This window comes from Phoenix dactylifera, chromosome 4 (assembly GCF_051530095.1).
Source record: "Phoenix dactylifera cultivar Ajwa chromosome 4, Ajwa_hap1_PhDact_Kaust_v1.1, whole genome shotgun sequence".
Classification (NCBI taxonomy): Eukaryota; Viridiplantae; Streptophyta; class Magnoliopsida; order Arecales; family Arecaceae; genus Phoenix; species Phoenix dactylifera.
The window spans coordinates 37,699,314-37,714,617 of record NC_143193.1 but is presented as its reverse complement, the minus strand read 5'-3'; the positions used below and the strand labels follow the sequence as shown (position 1 = coordinate 37,714,617).

The 15,304-nt window shown below is 49.4% G+C and overlaps 41 non-coding genes and 1 pseudogene across 41 annotated transcripts; all 42 read left to right on the top strand.

The window, feature by feature from the left end:
* Nucleotides 1-74: 74 nt before the first annotated feature.
* Nucleotides 75-193, top strand: LOC149763882 (5S ribosomal RNA). Its single transcript, XR_016411009.1, has one exon. It is a non-coding gene; the product is annotated as a 5S ribosomal RNA (ribosomal RNA).
* A 246-nt stretch (nt 194-439) lies between these two features.
* LOC149763881 (5S ribosomal RNA) lies at nt 440-558 on the top strand. Its single transcript, XR_016407493.1, has one exon. It is a non-coding gene; the product is annotated as a 5S ribosomal RNA (ribosomal RNA).
* A 247-nt stretch (nt 559-805) lies between these two features.
* On the top strand, nt 806-924 carry LOC149763880 (5S ribosomal RNA). Its single transcript, XR_016411008.1, has one exon. It is a non-coding gene; the product is annotated as a 5S ribosomal RNA (ribosomal RNA).
* A 246-nt stretch (nt 925-1,170) lies between these two features.
* Nucleotides 1,171-1,289, top strand: LOC149763879 (5S ribosomal RNA). Its single transcript, XR_016411007.1, has one exon. It is a non-coding gene; the product is annotated as a 5S ribosomal RNA (ribosomal RNA).
* A 246-nt stretch (nt 1,290-1,535) lies between these two features.
* LOC149763878 (5S ribosomal RNA) lies at nt 1,536-1,654 on the top strand. The gene has a single exon (XR_016412286.1). It is a non-coding gene; the product is annotated as a 5S ribosomal RNA (ribosomal RNA).
* A 247-nt stretch (nt 1,655-1,901) lies between these two features.
* Nucleotides 1,902-2,020, top strand: LOC149763877 (5S ribosomal RNA). Its single transcript, XR_016411006.1, has one exon. It is a non-coding gene; the product is annotated as a 5S ribosomal RNA (ribosomal RNA).
* Nucleotides 2,021-2,266: 246 nt separating this feature from the next.
* LOC149763876 (5S ribosomal RNA) lies at nt 2,267-2,385 on the top strand. The gene has a single exon (XR_016411005.1). It is a non-coding gene; the product is annotated as a 5S ribosomal RNA (ribosomal RNA).
* Nucleotides 2,386-2,631: 246 nt separating this feature from the next.
* Nucleotides 2,632-2,750, top strand: LOC149763875 (5S ribosomal RNA). Its single transcript, XR_016407492.1, has one exon. It is a non-coding gene; the product is annotated as a 5S ribosomal RNA (ribosomal RNA).
* Nucleotides 2,751-2,997: 247 nt separating this feature from the next.
* Nucleotides 2,998-3,116, top strand: LOC149763874 (5S ribosomal RNA). The gene has a single exon (XR_016401238.1). It is a non-coding gene; the product is annotated as a 5S ribosomal RNA (ribosomal RNA).
* A 246-nt stretch (nt 3,117-3,362) lies between these two features.
* Nucleotides 3,363-3,481, top strand: LOC149763873 (5S ribosomal RNA). The gene has a single exon (XR_016411003.1). It is a non-coding gene; the product is annotated as a 5S ribosomal RNA (ribosomal RNA).
* A 246-nt stretch (nt 3,482-3,727) lies between these two features.
* LOC149763872 (5S ribosomal RNA) lies at nt 3,728-3,846 on the top strand. Its single transcript, XR_016412285.1, has one exon. It is a non-coding gene; the product is annotated as a 5S ribosomal RNA (ribosomal RNA).
* A 247-nt stretch (nt 3,847-4,093) lies between these two features.
* On the top strand, nt 4,094-4,212 carry LOC149763871 (5S ribosomal RNA). Its single transcript, XR_016411002.1, has one exon. It is a non-coding gene; the product is annotated as a 5S ribosomal RNA (ribosomal RNA).
* A 246-nt stretch (nt 4,213-4,458) lies between these two features.
* On the top strand, nt 4,459-4,577 carry LOC149763870 (5S ribosomal RNA). Its single transcript, XR_016402177.1, has one exon. It is a non-coding gene; the product is annotated as a 5S ribosomal RNA (ribosomal RNA).
* Nucleotides 4,578-4,825: 248 nt separating this feature from the next.
* LOC149763869 (5S ribosomal RNA) lies at nt 4,826-4,944 on the top strand. Its single transcript, XR_016411001.1, has one exon. It is a non-coding gene; the product is annotated as a 5S ribosomal RNA (ribosomal RNA).
* Nucleotides 4,945-5,190: 246 nt separating this feature from the next.
* On the top strand, nt 5,191-5,309 carry LOC149763868 (5S ribosomal RNA; annotated as a pseudogene).
* Nucleotides 5,310-5,555: 246 nt separating this feature from the next.
* LOC149763867 (5S ribosomal RNA) lies at nt 5,556-5,674 on the top strand. The gene has a single exon (XR_016411000.1). It is a non-coding gene; the product is annotated as a 5S ribosomal RNA (ribosomal RNA).
* Nucleotides 5,675-5,920: 246 nt separating this feature from the next.
* Nucleotides 5,921-6,039, top strand: LOC149763866 (5S ribosomal RNA). The gene has a single exon (XR_016410999.1). It is a non-coding gene; the product is annotated as a 5S ribosomal RNA (ribosomal RNA).
* Nucleotides 6,040-6,285: 246 nt separating this feature from the next.
* On the top strand, nt 6,286-6,404 carry LOC149763865 (5S ribosomal RNA). The gene has a single exon (XR_016407491.1). It is a non-coding gene; the product is annotated as a 5S ribosomal RNA (ribosomal RNA).
* Nucleotides 6,405-6,651: 247 nt separating this feature from the next.
* Nucleotides 6,652-6,770, top strand: LOC149763864 (5S ribosomal RNA). Its single transcript, XR_016401500.1, has one exon. It is a non-coding gene; the product is annotated as a 5S ribosomal RNA (ribosomal RNA).
* A 246-nt stretch (nt 6,771-7,016) lies between these two features.
* Nucleotides 7,017-7,135, top strand: LOC149763863 (5S ribosomal RNA). Its single transcript, XR_016410998.1, has one exon. It is a non-coding gene; the product is annotated as a 5S ribosomal RNA (ribosomal RNA).
* A 246-nt stretch (nt 7,136-7,381) lies between these two features.
* Nucleotides 7,382-7,500, top strand: LOC149763862 (5S ribosomal RNA). The gene has a single exon (XR_016412284.1). It is a non-coding gene; the product is annotated as a 5S ribosomal RNA (ribosomal RNA).
* Nucleotides 7,501-7,747: 247 nt separating this feature from the next.
* LOC149763861 (5S ribosomal RNA) lies at nt 7,748-7,866 on the top strand. Its single transcript, XR_016410997.1, has one exon. It is a non-coding gene; the product is annotated as a 5S ribosomal RNA (ribosomal RNA).
* A 246-nt stretch (nt 7,867-8,112) lies between these two features.
* LOC149763860 (5S ribosomal RNA) lies at nt 8,113-8,231 on the top strand. The gene has a single exon (XR_016407489.1). It is a non-coding gene; the product is annotated as a 5S ribosomal RNA (ribosomal RNA).
* Nucleotides 8,232-8,478: 247 nt separating this feature from the next.
* Nucleotides 8,479-8,597, top strand: LOC149763859 (5S ribosomal RNA). Its single transcript, XR_016410996.1, has one exon. It is a non-coding gene; the product is annotated as a 5S ribosomal RNA (ribosomal RNA).
* Nucleotides 8,598-8,843: 246 nt separating this feature from the next.
* Nucleotides 8,844-8,962, top strand: LOC149763858 (5S ribosomal RNA). The gene has a single exon (XR_016410995.1). It is a non-coding gene; the product is annotated as a 5S ribosomal RNA (ribosomal RNA).
* Nucleotides 8,963-9,208: 246 nt separating this feature from the next.
* Nucleotides 9,209-9,327, top strand: LOC149763857 (5S ribosomal RNA). The gene has a single exon (XR_016412690.1). It is a non-coding gene; the product is annotated as a 5S ribosomal RNA (ribosomal RNA).
* Nucleotides 9,328-9,574: 247 nt separating this feature from the next.
* On the top strand, nt 9,575-9,693 carry LOC149763856 (5S ribosomal RNA). Its single transcript, XR_016410994.1, has one exon. It is a non-coding gene; the product is annotated as a 5S ribosomal RNA (ribosomal RNA).
* Nucleotides 9,694-9,939: 246 nt separating this feature from the next.
* LOC149763855 (5S ribosomal RNA) lies at nt 9,940-10,058 on the top strand. The gene has a single exon (XR_016412282.1). It is a non-coding gene; the product is annotated as a 5S ribosomal RNA (ribosomal RNA).
* A 247-nt stretch (nt 10,059-10,305) lies between these two features.
* LOC149763854 (5S ribosomal RNA) lies at nt 10,306-10,424 on the top strand. Its single transcript, XR_016410992.1, has one exon. It is a non-coding gene; the product is annotated as a 5S ribosomal RNA (ribosomal RNA).
* Nucleotides 10,425-10,670: 246 nt separating this feature from the next.
* On the top strand, nt 10,671-10,789 carry LOC149763853 (5S ribosomal RNA). The gene has a single exon (XR_016410991.1). It is a non-coding gene; the product is annotated as a 5S ribosomal RNA (ribosomal RNA).
* A 246-nt stretch (nt 10,790-11,035) lies between these two features.
* Nucleotides 11,036-11,154, top strand: LOC149763852 (5S ribosomal RNA). The gene has a single exon (XR_016407488.1). It is a non-coding gene; the product is annotated as a 5S ribosomal RNA (ribosomal RNA).
* Nucleotides 11,155-11,401: 247 nt separating this feature from the next.
* Nucleotides 11,402-11,520, top strand: LOC149763851 (5S ribosomal RNA). Its single transcript, XR_016410990.1, has one exon. It is a non-coding gene; the product is annotated as a 5S ribosomal RNA (ribosomal RNA).
* Nucleotides 11,521-11,766: 246 nt separating this feature from the next.
* On the top strand, nt 11,767-11,885 carry LOC149763850 (5S ribosomal RNA). The gene has a single exon (XR_016410989.1). It is a non-coding gene; the product is annotated as a 5S ribosomal RNA (ribosomal RNA).
* A 246-nt stretch (nt 11,886-12,131) lies between these two features.
* On the top strand, nt 12,132-12,250 carry LOC149763849 (5S ribosomal RNA). The gene has a single exon (XR_016412281.1). It is a non-coding gene; the product is annotated as a 5S ribosomal RNA (ribosomal RNA).
* A 247-nt stretch (nt 12,251-12,497) lies between these two features.
* LOC149763848 (5S ribosomal RNA) lies at nt 12,498-12,616 on the top strand. The gene has a single exon (XR_016410988.1). It is a non-coding gene; the product is annotated as a 5S ribosomal RNA (ribosomal RNA).
* A 246-nt stretch (nt 12,617-12,862) lies between these two features.
* Nucleotides 12,863-12,981, top strand: LOC149763847 (5S ribosomal RNA). Its single transcript, XR_016410987.1, has one exon. It is a non-coding gene; the product is annotated as a 5S ribosomal RNA (ribosomal RNA).
* A 246-nt stretch (nt 12,982-13,227) lies between these two features.
* LOC149763846 (5S ribosomal RNA) lies at nt 13,228-13,346 on the top strand. Its single transcript, XR_016407487.1, has one exon. It is a non-coding gene; the product is annotated as a 5S ribosomal RNA (ribosomal RNA).
* A 247-nt stretch (nt 13,347-13,593) lies between these two features.
* On the top strand, nt 13,594-13,712 carry LOC149763845 (5S ribosomal RNA). The gene has a single exon (XR_016410986.1). It is a non-coding gene; the product is annotated as a 5S ribosomal RNA (ribosomal RNA).
* Nucleotides 13,713-13,958: 246 nt separating this feature from the next.
* On the top strand, nt 13,959-14,077 carry LOC149763844 (5S ribosomal RNA). Its single transcript, XR_016410985.1, has one exon. It is a non-coding gene; the product is annotated as a 5S ribosomal RNA (ribosomal RNA).
* A 246-nt stretch (nt 14,078-14,323) lies between these two features.
* Nucleotides 14,324-14,442, top strand: LOC149763843 (5S ribosomal RNA). Its single transcript, XR_016412280.1, has one exon. It is a non-coding gene; the product is annotated as a 5S ribosomal RNA (ribosomal RNA).
* Nucleotides 14,443-14,689: 247 nt separating this feature from the next.
* On the top strand, nt 14,690-14,808 carry LOC149763842 (5S ribosomal RNA). Its single transcript, XR_016410984.1, has one exon. It is a non-coding gene; the product is annotated as a 5S ribosomal RNA (ribosomal RNA).
* A 246-nt stretch (nt 14,809-15,054) lies between these two features.
* Nucleotides 15,055-15,173, top strand: LOC149763841 (5S ribosomal RNA). The gene has a single exon (XR_016402176.1). It is a non-coding gene; the product is annotated as a 5S ribosomal RNA (ribosomal RNA).
* Nucleotides 15,174-15,304: the final 131 nt, after the last annotated feature.

The window sequence follows — 15,304 nt, the reverse complement described above, 5'->3', positions numbered from 1 at the left end:
CCGGCAGCGCGAATGTCTCGGGCCGTCGAGGTCTGCTGCTTTGTCATAAAAGGGAGTTTCGAAGGGCATGTCATGGGTGCGATCATACCAGCACTAATGCACCGGATCCCATCAGAACTCCGCAGTTAAGCGTGCTTGGGCGAGAGTAGTACTAGGATGGGTGACCCCCTGGGAAGTCCTCGTGTTGCACCCCTTTTATTTTTTGCCCGCTTTTTTATTTTTTGATAACATTTATTTTTTATTTTTCGGCTTTTGGCTTTTCCTCTTCGGATAATTTTTTTCCCCCGAAAATAAACTGAGTCCGGAGACTGGCGGTGCCATGCCGCATAGCGGAACAGCGTGTTGAATCCTACGCCAGAACGGCCCCGGCAGCGCGAATGTCTCGGGCCGTCGAGGTCTGCTACTTTGTCATAAAAGGGAGTTTCGAAGGGCATGTCTTGGGTGCGATCATACCAGCACTAATGCACCGGATCCTATCAGAACTCCGCAGTTAAGCGTGCTTGGGCGAGAGTAGTACTAGGATGGGTGACCCCCTGGGAAGTCCTCATGTTGCACCCTTTTTATTTTTTGCCCGCTTTTTTATTTTTTGATAATATTTATTTTTAATTTTTTGGCTTTTGGCTTTTCCTCTTCGGATAATTTTTTTCCCCCGACAATAAACTGGGTCCGGAGACTGGCGGTGCCATGCCGCATAGCGGGACCAGCGCGTTGAATCCTACGCCAGAACGGCCCCGGCAGCGCGAATGTCTCGGGCCGTCGAGGTCTGCTGCTTTGTCATAAAAGGGAGTTTCGAAGGGCATATCATGGGTGCGATCATACCAGCACTAATGCACCGGATCCCATCAGAACTCCGCAGTTAAGCGTGCTTGGGCGAGAGTAGTACTAGGATGGGTGACCCCCTGGGAAGTCCTCGTGTTGCACCCCTTTTATTTTTTGCCCGCTTTTTTCTTTTTTGATAACATTTATTTTTAATTTTTTGGCTTTTGGCTTTTCCTCTTCGGATAATTTTTTTTCCTCGAAAATAAACTGAGTCCGGAGACTCGCGATGCCATGCCGCATAGCGGAACAGCGCATTGAGTCCTACGCCAGAACGGCCCCGGCAGCGCGAATGTCTCGGGCCGTCGAGGTCTGCTGCTTTGTCATAAAAGGGTGTTTCGATGGGCATGTCATGGGTGCGATCATACCAGCACTAATGCACCGGATCCCATCAGAACTCCGCAGTTAAGCGTGCTTGGGCGAGAGTAGTACTAGGATGGGTGACCCCCTGGGAAGTCCTCGTGTTGCACCCCTTTTATTTTTTGCCCGCTTTTTTATTTTTTGATAATATTTATTTTTAATTTTTCGGCTTTTGGCTTTTCCTCTTCGGATAATTTTTTTCCCCCGAAAATAAACTGAGTCCGGAGACTCGCGGTGCCATGCCGCATAGCGGAACAGCGCGTTGAATCCTACGCCAGAACGGCCCCGGCAGCGCGAATGTCTCGGGCCGTCGAGGTCTGCTGCTTTGTCATAAAAGGGAGTTTCGAAGGGCATGTCATGGGTGCGATCATACCAGCACTAATGCACCGGATCCCATCAGAACTCCGCAGTTAAGCGTGCTTGGGCGAGAGTAGTACTAGGATGGGTGACCCCCTGGGAAGTCCTCGTGTTGCACCCTTTTTATTTTTTTCTCCACTTTTTTATTTTTTGATTATATTTATTTTTAATTTTTCGGCTTTTGGCTTTTCCTCTTCGGATAATTTTTTTCCCCCGAAAATAAACTGAGTCCGGAGACTGGCGGTGCCATGCCGCATAGCGGAACAGCGCATTGAATCCTACGCCAGAACGGCCCCGGCAGCGCGAATGTCTCGGGCCGTCGAGGTCTGCTGCTTTGTCATAAAAGGGTGTTTCGATGGGCATGTCATGGGTGCGATCATACCAGCACTAATGCACCGGATCCCATCAGAACTCCGCAGTTAAGCGTGCTTGGGCGAGAGTAGTACTAGGATGGGTGACCCCCTGGGAAGTCCTCGTGTTGCACCCCTTTTATTTTTTGCCCGCTTTTTTATTTTTTGATAATATTTATTTTTAATTTTTTGGCTTTTGGCTTTTCCTCTTCGGATAATTTTTTTCCCCCGAAAATAAACTGAGTCCGGAGACTCGCGGTGCCATGCCGCATAGCGGAACAGCGCGTTGAATCCTACGCCAGAACGGCCCCGGCAGCGCGAATGTCTCGGGCCGTCGAGGTCTGCTGCTTTGTCATAAAAGGGAGTTTCGAAGGGCATGTCATGGGTGCGATCATACCAGCACTAATGCACCGGATCCCATCAGAACTCCGCAGTTAAGCGTGCTTGGGCGAGAGTAGTACTAGGATGGGTGACCCCCTGGGAAGTCCTCGTGTTGCACCCCTTTTATTTTTTGCCCGCTTTTTTATTTTTTGATAATATTTATTTTTTATTTTTCGGCTTTTGGCTTTTCCTCTTCGGATAATTTTTTTCCCCCGAAAATAAACTGAGTCCGGAGACTGGCGGTGCCATGCCGCATAGCGGAACAGCGTGTTGAATCCTACGCCAGAACGGCCCCGGCAGCGCGAATGTCTCGGGCCGTCGAGGTCTGCTACTTTGTCATAAAAGGGAGTTTCGAAGGGCATGTCTTGGGTGCGATCATACCAGCACTAATGCACCGGATCCTATCAGAACTCCGCAGTTAAGCGTGCTTGGGCGAGAGTAGTACTAGGATGGGTGACCCCCTGGGAAGTCCTCATGTTGCACCCTTTTTATTTTTTGCCCGCTTTTTTATTTTTTGATAATATTTATTTTTAATTTTTTGGCTTTTGGCTTTTCCTCTTCGGATAATTTTTTTCCCCCGACAATAAACTGGGTCCGGAGACTGGCGGTGCCATGCCGCATAGCGGGACCAGCGCGTTGAATCCTACGCCAGAACGGCCCCGGCAGCGCGAATGTCTCGGGCCGTCGAGGTCTGCTGCTTTGTCATAAAAGGGAGTTTCGAAGGGCATATCATGGGTGCGATCATACCAGCACTAATGCACCGGATCCCATCAGAACTCCGCAGTTAAGCGTGCTTGGGCGAGAGTAGTACTAGGATGGGTGGCCCCCTGGGAAGTCCTCGTGTTGCACCCCTTTTATTTTTTGCCCGCTTTTTTCTTTTTTGATAACATTTATTTTTAATTTTTTGGCTTTTGGCTTTTCCTCTTCGGATAATTTTTTTTCCTCGAAAATAAACTGAGTCCGGAGACTCGCGATGCCATGCCGCATAGCGGAACAGCGCATTGAGTCCTACGCCAGAACGGCCCCGGCAGCGCGAATGTCTCGGGCCGTCGAGGTCTGCTGCTTTGTCATAAAAGGGTGTTTCGATGGGCATGTCATGGGTGCGATCATACCAGCACTAATGCACCGGATCCCATCAGAACTCCGCAGTTAAGCGTGCTTGGGCGAGAGTAGTACTAGGATGGGTGACCCCCTGGGAAGTCCTCGTGTTGCACCCCTTTTATTTTTTGCCCGCTTTTTTATTTTTTGATAATATTTATTTTTAATTTTTCGGCTTTTGGCTTTTCCTCTTCGGATAATTTTTTCCCCCCGAAAATAAACTGAGTCCGGAGACTCGCGGTGCCATGCCGCATAGCGGAACAGCGCGTTGAATCCTACGCCAGAACGGCCCCGGCAGCGCGAATGTCTCGGGCCGTCGAGGTCTGCTGCTTTGTCATAAAAGGGAGTTTCGAAGGGCATGTCATGGGTGCGATCATACCAGCACTAATGCACCGGATCCCATCAGAACTCCGCAGTTAAGCGTGCTTGGGCGAGAGTAGTACTAGGATGGGTGACCCCCTGGGAAGTCCTCGTGTTGCACCCTTTTTATTTTTTTCTCCACTTTTTTATTTTTTGATTATATTTATTTTTAATTTTTCGGCTTTTGGCTTTTCCTCTTCGGATAATTTTTTTCCCCCGAAAATAAACTGAGTCCGGAGACTGGCGGTGCCATGCCGCATAGCGGAACAGCGCATTGAATCCTACGCCAGAACGGCCCCGGCAGCGCGAATGTCTCGGGCCGTCGAGGTCTGCTGCTTTGTCATAAAAGGGTGTTTCGATGGGCATGTCATGGGTGCGATCATACCAGCACTAATGCACCGGATCCCATCAGAACTCCGCAGTTAAGCGTGCTTGGGCGAGAGTAGTACTAGGATGGGTGACCCCCTGGGAAGTCCTCGTGTTGCACCCCTTTTATTTTTTGCCCGCTTTTTTATTTTTTGATAATATTTATTTTTAATTTTTTGGCTTTTGGCTTTTCCTCTTCGGATAATTTTTTTCCCCCGAAAATAAACTGAGTCCGGAGACTCGCGGTGCCATGCCGCATAGCGGAACAGCGCGTTGAATCCTACGCCAGAACGGCCCCGGCAGCGCGAATGTCTCGGGCCGTCGAGGTCTGCTGCTTTGTCATAAAAGGGAGTTTCGAAGGGCATGTCATGGGTGCGATCATACCAGCACTAATGCACCGGATCCCATCAGAACTCCGCAGTTAAGCGTGCTTGGGCGAGAGTAGTACTAGGATGGGTGACCCCCTGGGAAGTCCTCGGGTTGCACCCTTTTTATTTTTTTCTCCACTTTTTTATTTTTTGATAATATTTATTTTTAATTTTTCGGCTTTTGGCTTTTCCTCTTCGGATAATTTTTTTCCCCCGAAAATAAACTGAGTCCGGAGACTGGCGGTGCCATGCCGCATAGCGGGAATAGCGCGTTGAATCCTACGCCAGAACGGCCCCGGCGGCGCGAATGTCTCGGGCCGTCGAGGTCTGCTGCTTTGTCATAAAAGGGAGTTTCGATGGGCATGTCATGGGTGCGATCATACCAGCACTAATGCACCGGATCCCATCAGAACTCCGCAGTTAAGCGTGCTTGGGCGAGAGTAGTACTAGGATGGGTGACCCCCTGGGAAGTCCTCGTGTTGCACCCCTTTTATTTTTTGCCCGCTTTTTTATTTTTTGATAATATTTATTTTTAATTTTTCGGCTTTTGGCTTTTCCTCTTCGGATAATTTTTTTCCCCCGAAAATAAACTGAGTCCGGAGACTCGCGGTGCCATGCCGCATAGCGGAACAGCGCGTTGAATCCTACGCCAGAACGGCCCCGGCAGCGCGAATGTCTCGGGCCGTCGCGGTCTGCTGCTTTGTCATAAAAGGGAGTTTCGAAGGGCATGTCATGGGTGCGATCATACCAGCACTAATGCACCGGATCCCATCATAACTCCGCAGTTAGGCGTGCTTGGGCGAGAGAAGTACTAGGATGGGTGACCCCCTGGGAAGTCCTCGTGTTGCACCCTTTTTATTTTTTGCCCGCATTTTTATTTTTTGATAATATTTATTTTTAATTTTTTGGCTTTTGGCTTTTCCTCTTCGGATAATTTTTTCCCCCCGAAAATAAACTGAGTCCGGAGACTGGCGGTGCGATGCCGCATAGCGGAACAGCGCGTTGAATCCTACGCCAGAACGGCCCCGGCAGCGCGAATGTCTCGGGCCGTCGAGGTCTGCTGCTTTGTCATAAAAGGGAGTTTCGAAGGGCATGTCATGGGTGCGATCATACCAGCACTAATGCACCGGATCCCATCAGAACTCCGCAGTTAAGCGTGCTTGGGCGAGAGTAGTACTAGGATGGGTGACCCCCTGGGAAGTCCTCGTGTTGCACCCCTTTTATTTTTTGCCCGCTTTTTTATTTTTTGATAACATTTATTTTTTATTTTTCGGCTTTTGGCTTTTCCTCTTTGGATAATTTTTTTCCCCCGAAAATAAACTGAGTCCGGAGACTGGCGGTGCCATGCCGCATAGCGGAACAGCGCGTTGAATCCTACGCCAGAACGGCCCCGGCAGCGCGAATGTCTCGGGCCGTCGAGGTCTGCTGCTTTGTCATAAAAGGGAGTTTCGAAGGGCATGTCATGGGTGCGATCATACCAGCACTAATGCACCGGATCCCATCAGAACTCCGCAGTTAAGCGTGCTTGGGCGAGAGTAGTACTAGGATGGGTGACCCCCTGGGAAGTCCTCGTGTTGCACCCCTTTAATTTTTTGCCCGCTTTTTTATTTTTTGATAACATTTATTTTTTATTTTTCGGCTTTTGGCTTTTCCTCTTCGGATAATTTTTTTCCCCCGAAAATAAACTGAGTCCGGAGACTGGCGGTGCCATGCCGCATAGCGGAACAGCGTGTTGAATCCTACGCCAGAACGGCCCCGGCAGCGCGAATGTCTCGGGCCGTCGAGGTCTGCTACTTTGTCATAAAAGGGAGTTTCGAAGGGCATGTCTTGGGTGCGATCATACCAGCACTAATGCACCGGATCCTATCAGAACTCCGCAGTTAAGCGTGCTTGGGCGAGAGTAGTACTAGGATGGGTGACCCCCTGGGAAGTCCTCATGTTGCACCCTTTTTATTTTTTGCCCGCTTTTTTATTTTTTGATAATATTTATTTTTAATTTTTTGGCTTTTGGCTTTTCCTCTTCGGATAATTTTTTTCCCCCGACAATAAACTGGGTCCGGAGACTGGCGGTGCCATGCCGCATAGCGGGACCAGCGCGTTGAATCCTACGCCAGAACGGCCCCGGCAGCGCGAATGTCTCGGGCCGTCGAGGTCTGCTGCTTTGTCATAAAAGGGAGTTTCGAAGGGCATATCATGGGTGCGATCATACCAGCACTAATGCACCGGATCCCATCAGAACTCCGCAGTTAAGCGTGCTTGGGCGAGAGTAGTACTAGGATGGATGACCCCCTGGGAAGTCCTCGTGTTGCACCCCTTTTATTTTTTGCCCGCTTTTTTCTTTTTTGATAACATTTATTTTTAATTTTTTGGCTTTTGGCTTTTCCTCTTCGGATAATTTTTTTTCCTCGAAAATAAACTGAGTCCGGAGACTCGCGATGCCATGCCGCATAGCGGAACAGCGCATTGAGTCCTACGCCAGAACGGCCCCGGCAGCGCGAATGTCTCGGGCCGTCGAGGTCTGCTGCTTTGTCATAAAAGGGTGTTTCGATGGGCATGTCATGGGTGCGATCATACCAGCACTAATGCACCGGATCCCATCAGAACTCCGCAGTTAAGCGTGCTTGGGCGAGAGTAGTACTAGGATGGGTGACCCCCTGGGAAGTCCTCGTGTTGCACCCCTTTTATTTTTTGCCCGCTTTTTTATTTTTTGATAATATTTATTTTTAATTTTTCGGCTTTTGGCTTTTCCTCTTCGGATAATTTTTTTCCCCCGAAAATAAACTGAGTCCGGAGACTCGCGGTGCCATGCCGCATAGCGGAACAGCGCGTTGAATCCTACGCCAGAACGGCCCCGGCAGCGCGAATGTCTCGGGCCGTCGAGGTCTGCTGCTTTGTCATAAAAGGGAGTTTCGAAGGGCATGTCATGGGTGCGATCATACCAGCACTAATGCACCGGATCCCATCAGAACTCCGCAGTTAAGCGTGCTTGGGCGAGAGTAGTACTAGGATGGGTGACCCCCTGGGAAGTCCTCGTGTTGCACCCTTTTTATTTTTTTCTCCACTTTTTTATTTTTTGATTATATTTATTTTTAATTTTTTGGCTTTTGGCTTTTCCTCTTCGGATAATTTTTTTCCCCCGAAAATAAACTGAGTCCGGAGACTGGCGGTGCCATGCCGCATAGCGGAACAGCGCATTGAATCCTACGCCAGAACGGCCCCGGCAGCGCGAATGTCTCGGGCCGTCGAGGTCTGCTGCTTTGTCATAAAAGGGAGTTTCGAAGGGCATTTCATGGGTGCGATCATACCAGCACTAATGCACCGGATCCCATCAGAACTCCGCAGTTAAGCGTGCTTGGGCGAGAGTAGTACTAGGATGGGTGACCCCCTGGGAAGTCCTCGTGTTGCACCCCTTTTATTTTTTGCCCGCTTTTTTATTTTTTGATAACATTTATTTTTTATTTTTCGGCTTTTGGCTTTTCCTCTTCGGATAATTTTTTTCCCCCGAAAATAAACTGAGTCCGGAGACTGGCGGTGCCATGCCGCATAGCGGAACAGCGTGTTGAATCCTACGCCAGAACGGCCCCGGCAGCGCGAATGTCTCGGGCCGTCGAGGTCTGCTACTTTGTCATAAAAGGGAGTTTCGAAGGGCATGTCTTGGGTGCGATCATACCAGCACTAATGCACCGGATCCTATCAGAACTCCGCAGTTAAGCGTGCTTGGGCGAGAGTAGTACTAGGATGGGTGACCCCCTGGGAAGTCCTCATGTTGCACCCTTTTTATTTTTTGCCCGCTTTTTTATTTTTTGATAATATTTATTTTTAATTTTTTGGCTTTTGGCTTTTCCTCTTCGGATAATTTTTTTCCCCCGACAATAAACTGGGTCCGGAGACTGGCGGTGCCATGCCGCATAGCGGGACCAGCGCGTTGAATCCTACGCCAGAACGGCCCCGGCAGCGCGAATGTCTCGGGCCGTCGAGGTCTGCTGCTTTGTCATAAAAGGGAGTTTCGAAGGGCATATCATGGGTGCGATCATACCAGCACTAATGCACCGGATCCCATCAGAACTCCGCAGTTAAGCGTGCTTGGGCGAGAGTAGTACTAGGATGGGTGACCCCCTGGGAAGTCCTCGTGTTGCACCCCTTTTATTTTTTGCCCGCTTTTTTCTTTTTTGATAACATTTATTTTTAATTTTTTGGCTTTTGGCTTTTCCTCTTCGGATAATTTTTTTTCCTCGAAAATAAACTGAGTCCGGAGACTCGCGATGCCATGCCGCATAGCGGAACAGCGCATTGAGTCCTACGCCAGAACGGCCCCGGCAGCGCGAATGTCTCGGGCCGTCGAGGTCTGCTGCTTTGTCATAAAAGGGTGTTTCGATGGGCATGTCATGGGTGCGATCATACCAGCACTAATGCACCGGATCCCATCAGAACTCCGCAGTTAAGCGTGCTTGGGCGAGAGTAGTACTAGGATGGGTGACCCCCTGGGAAGTCCTCGTGTTGCACCCCTTTTATTTTTTGCCCGCTTTTTTATTTTTTGATAATATTTATTTTTAATTTTTCGGCTTTTGGCTTTTCCTCTTCGGATAATTTTTTTCCCCCGAAAATAAACTGAGTCCGGAGACTCGCGGTGCCATGCCGCATAGCGGAACAGCGCGTTGAATCCTACGCCAGAACGGCCCCGGCAGTGCGAATGTCTCGGGCCGTCGAGGTCTGCTGCTTTGTCATAAAAGGGAGTTTCGAAGGGCATGTCATGGGTGCGATCATACCAGCACTAATGCACCGGATCCCATCAGAACTCCGCAGTTAAGCGTGCTTGGGCGAGAGTAGTACTAGGATGGGTGACCCCATGGGAAGTCCTCGTGTTGCACCCTTTTTATTTTTTTCTCCACTTTTTTATTTTTTGATTATATTTATTTTTAATTTTTCGGCTTTTGGCTTTTCCTCTTCGGATAATTTTTTTCCCCCGAAAATAAACTGAGTCCGGAGACTGGCGGTGCCATGCCGCATAGCGGAACAGCGCATTGAATCCTACGCCAGAACGGCCCCGGCAGCGCGAATGTCTCGGGCCGTCGAGGTCTGCTGCTTTGTCATAAAAGGGTGTTTCGATGGGCATGTCATGGGTGCGATCATACCAGCACTAATGCACCGGATCCCATCAGAACTCCGCAGTTAAGCGTGCTTGGGCGAGAGTAGTACTAGGATGGGTGACCCCCTGGGAAGTCCTCGTGTTGCACCCCTTTTATTTTTTGCCCGCTTTTTTATTTTTTGATAATATTTATTTTTAATTTTTCGGCTTTTGGCTTTTCCTCTTCGGATAATTTTTTTCCCCCGAAAATAAACTGAGTCCGGAGACTCGCGGTGCCATGCCGCATAGCGGAACAGCGCGTTGAATCCTACGCCAGAACGGCCCCGGCAGCGCGAATGTCTCGGGCCGTCGAGGTCTGCTGCTTTGTCATAAAAGGGAGTTTCGAAGGGCATGTCATGGGTGCGATCATACCAGCACTAATGCACCGGATCCCATCAGAACTCCGCAGTTAAGCGTGCTTGGGCGAGAGTAGTACTAGGATGGGTGACCCCCTGGGAAGTCCTCGTGTTGCACCCTTTTTATTTTTTTCTCCACTTTTTTATTTTTTGATTATATTTATTTTTAATTTTTTGGCTTTTGGCTTTTCCTCTTCGGATAATTTTTTTCCCCCGAAAATAAACTGAGTCCGGAGACTGGCGGTGCCATGCCGCATAGCGGAACAGCGCATTGAATCCTACGCCAGAACGGCCCCGGCAGCGCGAATGTCTCGGGCCGTCGAGGTCTGCTGCTTTGTCATAAAAGGGTGTTTCGATGGGCATGTCATGGGTGCGATCATACCAGCACTAATGCACCGGATCCCATCAGAACTCCGCAGTTAAGCGTGCTTGGGCGAGAGTAGTACTAGGATGGGTGACCCCCTGGGAAGTCCTCGTGTTGCACCCCTTTTATTTTTTGCCCGCTTTTTTATTTTTTGATAATATTTATTTTTAATTTTTTGGCTTTTGGCTTTTCCTCTTCGGATAATTTTTTTCCCCCGAAAATAAACTGAGTCCGGAGACTCGCGGTGCCATGCCGCATAGCGGAACAGCGCGTTGAATCCTACGCCAGAACGGCCCCGGCAGCGCGAATGTCTCGGGCCGTCGAGGTCTGCTGCTTTGTCATAAAAGGGAGTTTCGAAGGGCATGTCATGGGTGCGATCATACCAGCACTAATGCACCGGATCCCATCAGAACTCCGCAGTTAAGCGTGCTTGGGCGAGAGTAGTACTAGGATGGGTGACCCCCTGGGAAGTCCTCGTGTTGCACCCCTTTTATTTTTTGCCCGCTTTTTTATTTTTTGATAACATTTATTTTTTATTTTTCGGCTTTTGGCTTTTCCTCTTCGGATAATTTTTTTCCCCCGAAAATAAACTGAGTCCGGAGACTGGCGGTGCCATGCCGCATAGCGGAACAGCGTGTTGAATCCTACGCCAGAACGGCCCCGGCAGCGCGAATGTCTCGGGCCGTCGAGGTCTGCTACTTTGTCATAAAAGGGAGTTTCGAAGGGCATGTCTTGGGTGCGATCATACCAGCACTAATGCACCGGATCCTATCAGAACTCCGCAGTTAAGCGTGCTTGGGCGAGAGTAGTACTAGGATGGGTGACCCCCTGGGAAGTCCTCATGTTGCACCCTTTTTATTTTTTGCCCGCTTTTTTATTTTTTGATAATATTTATTTTTAATTTTTTGGCTTTTGGCTTTTCCTCTTCGGATAATTTTTTTCCCCCGACAATAAACTGGGTCCGGAGACTGGCGGTGCCATGCCGCATAGCGGGACCAGCGCGTTGAATCCTACGCCAGAACGGCCCCGGCAGCGCGAATGTCTCGGGCCGTCGAGGTCTGCTGCTTTGTCATAAAAGGGAGTTTCGAAGGGCATATCATGGGTGCGATCATACCAGCACTAATGCACCGGATCCCATCAGAACTCCGCAGTTAAGCGTGCTTGGGCGAGAGTAGTACTAGGATGGGTGACCCCCTGGGAAGTCCTCGTGTTGCACCCCTTTTATTTTTTGCCCGCTTTTTTCTTTTTTGATAACATTTATTTTTAATTTTTTGGCTTTTGGCTTTTCCTCTTCGGATAATTTTTTTTCCTCGAAAATAAACTGAGTCCGGAGACTCGCGATGCCATGCCGCATAGCGGAACAGCGCATTGAGTCCTACGCCAGAACGGCCCCGGCAGCGCGAATGTCTCGGGCCGTCGAGGTCTGCTGCTTTGTCATAAAAGGGTGTTTCGATGGGCATGTCATGGGTGCGATCATACCAGCACTAATGCACCGGATCCCATCAGAACTCCGCAGTTAAGCGTGCTTGGGCGAGAGTAGTACTAGGATGGGTGACCCCCTGGGAAGTCCTCGTGTTGCACCCCTTTTATTTTTTGCCCGCTTTTTTATTTTTTGATAATATTTATTTTTAATTTTTCGGCTTTTGGCTTTTCCTCTTCGGATAATTTTTTTCCCCCGAAAATAAACTGAGTCCGGAGACTCGCGGTGCCATGCCGCATAGCGGAACAGCGCGTTGAATCCTACGCCAGAACGGCCCCGGCAGCGCGAATGTCTCGGGCCGTCGAGGTCTGCTGCTTTGTCATAAAAGGGAGTTTCGAAGGGCATGTCATGGGTGCGATCATACCAGCACTAATGCACCGGATCCCATCAGAACTCCGCAGTTAAGCGTGCTTGGGCGAGAGTAGTACTAGGATGGGTGACCCCCTGGGAAGTCCTCGTGTTGCACCCTTTTTATTTTTTTCTCCACTTTTTTATTTTTTGATTATATTTATTTTTAATTTTTCGGCTTTTGGCTTTTCCTCTTCGGATAATTTTTTTCCCCCGAAAATAAACTGAGTCCGGAGACTGGCGGTGCCATGCCGCATAGCGGAACAGCGCATTGAATCCTACGCCAGAACGGCCCCGGCAGCGCGAATGTCTCGGGCCGTCGAGGTCTGCTGCTTTGTCATAAAAGGGTGTTTCGATGGGCATGTCATGGGTGCGATCATACCAGCACTAATGCACCGGATCCCATCAGAACTCCGCAGTTAAGCGTGCTTGGGCGAGAGTAGTACTAGGATGGGTGACCCCCTGGGAAGTCCTCGTGTTGCACCCCTTTTATTTTTTGCCCGCTTTTTTATTTTTTGATAATATTTATTTTTAATTTTTTGGCTTTTGGCTTTTCCTCTTCGGATAATTTTTTTCCCCCGAAAATAAACTGAGTCCGGAGACTCGCGGTGCCATGCCGCATAGCGGAACAGCGCGTTGAATCCTACGCCAGAACGGCCCCGGCAGCGCGAATGTCTCGGGCCGTCGAGGTCTGCTGCTTTGTCATAAAAGGGAGTTTCGAAGGGCATGTCATGGGTGCGATCATACCAGCACTAATGCACCGGATCCCATCAGAACTCCGCAGTTAAGCGTGCTTGGGCGAGAGTAGTACTAGGATGGGTGACCCCCTGGGAAGTCCTCGTGTTGCACCCCTTTTATTTTTTGCCCGCTTTTTTATTTTTTGATAACATTTATTTTTTATTTTTCGGCTTTTGGCTTTTCCTCTTCGGATAATTTTTTTCCCCCGAAAATAAACTGAGTCCGGAGACTGGCGGTGCCATGCCGCATAGCGGAACAGCGTGTTGAATCCTACGCCAGAACGGCCCCGGCAGCGCGAATGTCTCGGGCCGTCGAGGTCTGCTACTTTGTCATAAAAGGGAGTTTCGAAGGGCATGTCTTGGGTGCGATCATACCAGCACTAATGCACCGGATCCTATCAGAACTCCGCAGTTAAGCGTGCTTGGGCGAGAGTAGTACTAGGATGGGTGACCCCCTGGGAAGTCCTCATGTTGCACCCTTTTTATTTTTTGCCCGCTTTTTTATTTTTTGATAATATTTATTTTTAATTTTTTGGCTTTTGGCTTTTCCTCTTCGGATAATTTTTTTCCCCCGACAATAAACTGGGTCCGGAGACTGGCGGTGCCATGCCGCATAGCGGGACCAGCGCGTTGAATCCTACGCCAGAACGGCCCCGGCAGCGCGAATGTCTCGGGCCGTCGAGGTCTGCTGCTTTGTCATAAAAGGGAGTTTCGAAGGGCATATCATGGGTGCGATCATACCAGCACTAATGCACCGGATCCCATCAGAACTCCGCAGTTAAGCGTGCTTGGGCGAGAGTAGTACTAGGATGGGTGACCCCCTGGGAAGTCCTCGTGTTGCACCCCTTTTATTTTTTGCCCGCTTTTTTCTTTTTTGATAACATTTATTTTTAATTTTTTGGCTTTTGGCTTTTCCTCTTCGGATAATTTTTTTTCCTCGAAAATAAACTGAGTCCGGAGACTCGCGATGCCATGCCGCATAGCGGAACAGCGCATTGAGTCCTACGCCAGAACGGCCCCGGCAGCGCGAATGTCTCGGGCCGTCGAGGTCTGCTGCTTTGTCATAAAAGGGTGTTTCGATGGGCATGTCATGGGTGCGATCATACCAGCACTAATGCACCGGATCCCATCAGAACTCCGCAGTTAAGCGTGCTTGGGCGAGAGTAGTACTAGGATGGGTGACCCCCTGGGAAGTCCTCGTGTTGCACCCCTTTTATTTTTTGCCCGCTTTTTTATTTTTTGATAATATTTATTTTTAATTTTTCGGCTTTTGGCTTTTCCTCTTCGGATAATTTTTTTCCCCCGAAAATAAACTGAGTCCGGAGACTCGCGGTGCCATGCCGCATAGCGGAACAGCGCGTTGAATCCTACGCCAGAACGGCCCCGGCAGCGCGAATGTCTCGGGCCGTCGAGGTCTGCTGCTTTGTCATAAAAGGGAGTTTCGAAGGGCATGTCATGGGTGCGATCATACCAGCACTAATGCACCGGATCCCATCAGAACTCCGCAGTTAAGCGTGCTTGGGCGAGAGTAGTACTAGGATGGGTGACCCCCTGGGAAGTCCTCGTGTTGCACCCTTTTTATTTTTTTCGCCACTTTTTTATTTTTTGATTATATTTATTTTTAATTTTTCGGCTTTTGGCTTTTCCTCTTCGGATAATTTTTTTCCCCCGAAAATAAACTGAGTCCGGAGACTGGCGGTGCCATGCCGCATAGCGGAACAGCGCATTGAATCCTACGCCAGAACGGCCCCGGCAGCGCGAATGTCTCGGGCCGTCGAGGTCTGCTGCTTTGTCATAAAAGGGTGTTTCGATGGGCATGTCATGGGTGCGATCATACCAGCACTAATGCACCGGATCCCATCAGAACTCCGCAGTTAAGCGTGCTTGGGCGAGAGTAGTACTAGGATGGGTGACCCCCTGGGAAGTCCTCGTGTTGCACCCCTTTTATTTTTTGCCCGCTTTTTTATTTTTTGATAATATTTATTTTTAATTTTTTGGCTTTTGGCTTTTCCTCTTCGGATAATTTTTTTCCCCCGAAAATAAACTGAGTCCGGAGACTCGCGGTGCCATGCCGCATAGCGGAACAGCGCGTTGAATCCTACGCCAGAACGGCCCCGGCAGCGCGAATGTCTCGGGCCGTCGAGGTCTGCTGGTTTGTCATAAAAGGGAGTTTCGAAGGGCATGTCATGGGTGCGATCATACCAGCACTAATGCACCGGATCCCATCAGAACTCCGCAGTTAAGCGTGCTTGGGCGAGAGTAGTACTAGGATGGGTGACCCCCTGGGAAGTCCTCGGGTTGCACCCTTTTTATTTTTTTCTCCACTTTTTTATTTTTTGATAATATTTATTTTTAATTTTTCGGCTTTTGGCTTTTCCTCTTCGGATAATTTTTTTCCCCCGAAAATAAACTGAGTCCGGAGACTGGCGGTGCCATGC